This window comes from Bos grunniens, chromosome 2 (genome assembly GCF_055505025.1).
Source record: "Bos grunniens cultivar Pamir isolate PY7600 chromosome 2, Bosgru_T2T1.0, whole genome shotgun sequence".
NCBI lineage: Eukaryota > Metazoa > Chordata > Mammalia > Artiodactyla > Bovidae > Bos > Bos grunniens.
Genome location: NC_141166.1, coordinates 41,333,361 through 41,339,669, shown reverse-complemented (window position 1 = coordinate 41,339,669; position 6,309 = coordinate 41,333,361).

Genomic DNA, 6,309 nt, shown 5'->3' with positions numbered 1-6,309 from the left:
TTAGCTACTAATTGTTTACCCATTATACAAAACAAAACAAAACAAAACAAAAACAACAACAACTGAAGCTTGGAGAGATTTAAGTAGCCAACCCTGGGCCACACAGCTCCTAATTGATAGGCCAAATCTGAACCAAAAGTCTCCATGCTTAGTCATTACCCTATGGTTTGCCCCTTTAAATCTCAGGGCAATCTAAAACAGACAAGATTAGAATGCTGAACAATTTAAAGACTACACTCTAAGTTAACCCACTTCAGTTCAGTTCAGTTCAGTTGCTCAGTCATGTCTGACTCTTTACGACCCCATGAACCACAGCCCACCAGGCCTCCCTGTCCATCACCAACTCCCAGAGTCCACCCAAATCCATGTCCATTGAGTCGGTGATACCATCCGACCATCTCATCCTGTGTTGTCCACTTCTCCTACCCTCAATCTTTCCAAGCATTAGGGTCTTTCAAATGAGTCAGCTCTTCAAATCAGGTGCCCAAAGTATTGGAGTTTCAGCTTCAACATCAGTCCTTCCAATGAACACCCAGGACTGATCTCCTTTAGGATAGACTGCTTGCATCTCCTTGCAGTCCATGGGACTCTCGAGAGTCTTCTCCAACACCACAGTTCAAAATCATCAATTCTTCTGTGCTCAGCTTTCTTTATAGTCCAACTCTCACATCCATACATGACCACTGGAAAAATCATAGCCTTGACTAGACGGACCTTTGTTGGCAAAGTAATGTCTCTGCTTTTGAATATGCTGTCTAGGTTGGTCATAACTTTCCTTCCAAGGAGTAAGCGTCTTTTAATTTCATGGCTGCAGTCATCATCTGCAGTGATTTTGGAGCCCCAAAAAATAAAATCTCTCACTGTTTCCCCATCTATTTGCCATGAAGTGATGGGACCAGATGCCATGATCTTAGTTTTCTGAATGTTGAGCTTTAAGCCAACTTTTTCACTCTCCTCCTTAACTTTCATCAAGAGGTTCTTTAGTTTTTCTTTGCTTTCTGCCATGAGGGTGGTGTCATCTGCATATCTGAGGTTATTGATATTTCGCAATATCAATATCAATATCAAGATTCCAGCTTGTGGTTCCTCCAGCCCAGCGTTTCTCATGATGTACTCTGTATATAAGTTAAGTAAGTAGGGTGACAATATACAGCCTTGACGTACTCCTTTTCCTATTTGGAACCAGTCTGTTGTTCCATGTCCAGTTCTAACTGTTTCTTCCTGACCTGCATACATGTTTCTCAAGAGGCAGGTCATGTGGTCTGGTATTTCCATCTCTTTCAGAATTTTCCACAGTTTCTTGTGATCCATACAGTCAAAGGCTTTGGCATAGTCAATAAAGCAGAAGTAGGTGTTTTTCTGGAACTCTCTTGCTTTTTCAATGATCCAGTGGATGTTGGCAATTTGATCTCTTGTTCCTCTGCCTTTTCTAAAACCAACTTGAACACCTGGAAGTTCACTTATGGGACCTATAATGTCAGTAGGCTGGTTATCACACACACCTTTCATCTTGTCCATGAGGGTACAATGAATGATTTCATTGGCTGCTTTGCATAGATGTCTGCAGTCCGTCTGCCTCTGGCTAGCTCATCACTTAAATGAGGACATTGGACTGTTTGGCCTGACTCCATCTTGGGGCATAGATGCTGGATCCTGGGGATTGTGGCTTCTCTTTTTGGGTCCACACAAATTTTTGGTTTAATAATTCTAGAATTTTGCTTAGAAATGGTGTCAAGATTTAAAATACAGTCTGACCCAGGAGGGGAGTTGGTAAACCCCCAAATACATTTTTATCAGGACACACATGGTATTAAGGGAAACAGGATTCTTGGCTACGGGTCTACCTCATTGGTACACTAGCATTGCTTTGCAAAATTTAACTAATTTTAAAATAACATTAAAATAACTTTTAAATAATAGTTCAGTCTGTCCTAATTCCATCTAGACAAGTCTATACCATTTGCTTATAATTGTCCTTGATTATATGTTTCTCCTTCCAACTTTTATACATTATTTTAGAAGCTGAACTTATTGAAGCTACTCTAGGACAGTCAAAGCAGTATCTTTAGATTCCTTACAGTTTTTTCCTTGGTGGAGTCCTGCGACCCCATGGACTGTGGCATGCTAGGCTCCTCTGTCCATGCAATTTTCTAGGCAAGAATAATGGAGTGGGTTGCCATTTCCTACTCGAAGGGATCTTCCCAACCCAGGGATTGAAACCCCGTCCCTTGAGTCTCCTGCACTGGGAATCAGATTCTTACCAACTGAGAACCTGGTGCCGCCTGGGAAGCCCATTCATCAATATGTTGTCAGAATTTCAGTTCTGAACAATTCCTTTCCCTTTTGGGTTCAGCCTTCCTTTCAGTGATGTAGATATTGCTATTCAAAGTGTGATCCTTGGACCAGTAGCACTGACAACACCTGAGACTTGCAGAATTGCCACCCACACCCTAGACCTACTAAACTTGCAATCTGGTTTTTAACCAAATCCCTGGATGACTTGTATGCATGTAAAGTCTGAGAAGCACTGTTATACATCAAGGACTCATGACTTCTCTTTTTCTGCACTTGTTAAAAACGGCTGCCTGAATCCTACAGCAAGTTCTATCTGGCTGTACCCACCTGCCTGACTTCTATTTACTCTGAGATAATGGGGTTGTTTCCTGTGGTGTCACTTCATCAGATGGTGCCTTCTTTTGGTAAGCATTAGATTTAGAGAAACTGCTGTTCCTCTTTCACTTCCTCTAACTCCTAAGAGAAGTCTGTTTTTGTTTCTACTTTCCTTTATTTCCAAGACACAGAAGCTGAGATATCTCCTCCTTAATTATCCTTTTATATTGAACAAACAATTTACGATGTACTATATGTTAATTCAAAGGCACTTTCATATTGGCTATTTTATTTGGACCTCACAACTGTTCTATGATGTAGCTAGGGTTAAAATGCTCAGAGCATAAATTACTATTCTTATTTGTCAGATAAAAAAGCTGAAGCTTAGACGCTAAAGCAACTTGTGTGGAACCATACAGTAAGTAGCGGCAACGTCACTGCTGTTATGCGGACCCCTTCTATTCTTGCCACTACTTGTATTCGCTCAAATCTCTGGGCTGTGTCAGAGGGATAACTCCCCACCCTAGCATCACCTACCAAGATAACACTCCCCTATGAAAAGTGCTCTGGCTTATCTACCCAATGCTCAACTTCCTTTTAAAATTTGCTAATTTTAAATTAGCAGAATCCTGATGCTACAGATGGATTGTGTTCAGCTGTATACATATTGCTCGGCCTCCCTTTATGTTAGGGGTGGCCAGGGACACCCTTCTGGCCAAGGAGATGTGAACAGAGGTCATGAGGCATGGATTAGTATGCTGGGGCTGCCATAACAAAGCACTACCAACTGGGTGCTTAAACAACACAAGTGTATTATCTCACTGCTTTGGAGGCTTTAAGTCTGAAATGAAGGTGTTGGCAAGGTTGGCGCCTTCCACGGGCTGTGAGGGAAGGATCTGTTCCAGGTTTCCCTCTTCAGTTTGGAGTTGGCTGCCTTCTCATTCCCATGGTGTTCTCCCTGTATGTACACTTTGGTATCCCAATGTGGTCTTTTCATAAAGACATCAGTCACATTGGGTTAGGGCCCACCCTAATGACCCCATTTTAATTTTATTACCTCTGTAAAGACCCTCTCCAAATCAGGTCACATTCTGAGATATTTAGGAAACATTCTGGGGTGTTGGAAAAGACCCTGATTCTGGGAAAGATTGAAGGCAAAAGGAGAAGAGGGTGGCAGAGGATGAGATGTTTAGATAGCATCACTGAATCAATGGACATGAATTTGAGCAAAGTCCAGAAGATAGTGGAAGACAGAGAAACCTGGCGTGATGCAGTCCATGGGGTTGCAAAGAGTCAGACATGACTTAGTGACTGAGCAACAGCAACTCCAACATACCCTTTTTAGGGGTGTGCAATTCAACCCTGACATGGGAGACCATGGGCTTCTGGGGGAGACTTTGCTTTCCTCGTAAAACGGGACAGCCAGAGGGTGCCGTCTTTCTGCCTTGTATTCAGTCTCAGGAGTTGGAGCTGCCCGTCTTATTGGGATAAATAGGGAAAAACCAGGAGAACTAAGGAGTTGAACCAACGTTAGGAACTTCCTGACTCTTCATCTTTTAACATGAGACAAATTAACCCCTATGCTAAAAGTCCTTGTAGCAGGTTTTCTGTTATTTATAGCCAAACACATACTAATATATCACATTCTCAAAGAGCTAGCTTTATGTGATTTTATCAAATAATACCAATTAATCCAGAGTAAAAGTGCTAGTTATTATCAAGCTATGTGTACAAATGATTTAGATTGAAAATGAGATGGACCGAATTGAATAATGAAAGTACTGTACCTCTGCAGACATTCTAGAAAACAATGTCTAAGAAAAATATGTATGTTGGAGGCTGTCCACCAACTGCCAGCCAACTCACTTTTGTTGCTAGTTCTTGAAGGTGACTGGGTCTTCCAGCCCTCAGTGATGTTCTTGACAAGCCAATAAAAAAGATCCTGCTTGCTATTCTTGCGTTTATACTAAGGCTGCAGTGTGAGAAAACGAGGTCATGACTTGTAACCCTCAACAGTGGAAGTTTCAGCAAGTCCCTCCTTGTACTCCTTTGATGGCTGAACATGAGATCACCTCTGCAGTTAAAATTTAGAGTCTTAAATGCACCTCTGTCCCCTTTCACAGGCAGGCATCCTGTAATGATCTCTTGGAATTCTTGGGGAAGTTAAAGAAGTCTGATAGCAGTGCCTGTTGTGTTTCCAGATACTCTTTAAGTGTAAAACAAAACACTGGGGAGAGAGCAAGCTTCAGTTATCAAGGCAGGAAGTATCTCTCTGAAGGGGAACAGGCACTAGACTAAGGCAGGAGGGGAACCTTGGAAGAAAAATTTAAGGAGGCGCTCATGCGCAGCGCAGGGCAGCAGAGGGTCAGCCCCTCTTAATGTTTGCCCTGGGTGTTTCTCCTGCCTTCTTCCCAGCCCTGCCTATCAGTAAGAATGATCTCTAACGGACACTGTTATCCCCTTGAATTCATTTCAGTTGCTATACATCTGCTTTTTACTTTTAGCTGGTATGTTTTTATTAATTTCAGTTGACTAGTTATACTTTTCACCATAATCCTGGTAAGGACACAATCACAGAAAAAGATATTTTCTTTCTACGCAAGCATTTAATGTTTTACAATGATAACTCCAAATAAGTGAGTACCTATGTGACCAAATATATTATGTATAATAGACACTGAGAATTTCTGCAGTCCAGGCATCCGCATCCCACTTGGTAGATGAGTCTGTGCTTAGCATGTGTGCTCAGTCATTCAGTCGTGTCTGACTCTATGCAATCCCATGGACTGTAGCCCGCCAGGCTCTCTCTGTCCACGGGATTTCCCAGGCAAGAATACTGGAATGGGTTGCCATTTCCTCCCCCAGGGGATCTTCCCAATCCAGGGATCAAACCCTCGTCTCCTCCCTCCTGCACTCGCAGACAGATTTTTTACAACTGAGCCACCTGGAAAGCCCACAGATGAGTCCCAGAGAGAATAAATGACCGGCCTTCACAGCCCCACAGAAGACAGGCCACTCCAACACAGCACCATGGCTGCACTCACTTCCTACACTCTCGTCAGGCCTCGAAATCCCTGCTTTCTAAGCTTTTCTTGCTTTAATTCCCATAATCACCACAAATTCTACCTCTTCGTCTCCTGATCAGGTTTTTCTTTCTTGAGTAAAAGATTTTACTATTGCTTTGCTTTTGTGGTTTCTTGTTTTCCAGCTTTAAAAAAATTTTTCATTGAGTTTCAGAGTAGATCAGTATGTCAAGTTTTCTTAAAACATTCTTCAAGCCATTTTTTTAATTTAAATGTCTAGAGGGCAGAGCTAAATGGGGCCACTAGGTAAGAAAGCAGGACGGCTCCACACACATAGAGGGGATGAGGAAGGAGAAATGGAAAGGCAAAATCTTATTAGGCTTTGTAGGTCAGGGAAATCCTTTCTAGGCTGGATTTTTAAACCTTCTGAATTTTAATTGGAAGCATTTCTCCAGGGTATTTACTTTAACATGACTGTGCACTCTCAAAAAAATACTCCCTATCCATATTAGAAAAATATTACAAATCCCAGGAAGACAAAGTTGCATTAGAAGGAAGAATTTGATGATATGCCCTTTCTGCTTCAGATGTAACCATGAAATTTCTGGTAACTACAAAAGTTGCCAGACTTCTATTGAGCATGTCTGCTGAGAAAAACCCAATGCTCACGGGTGTG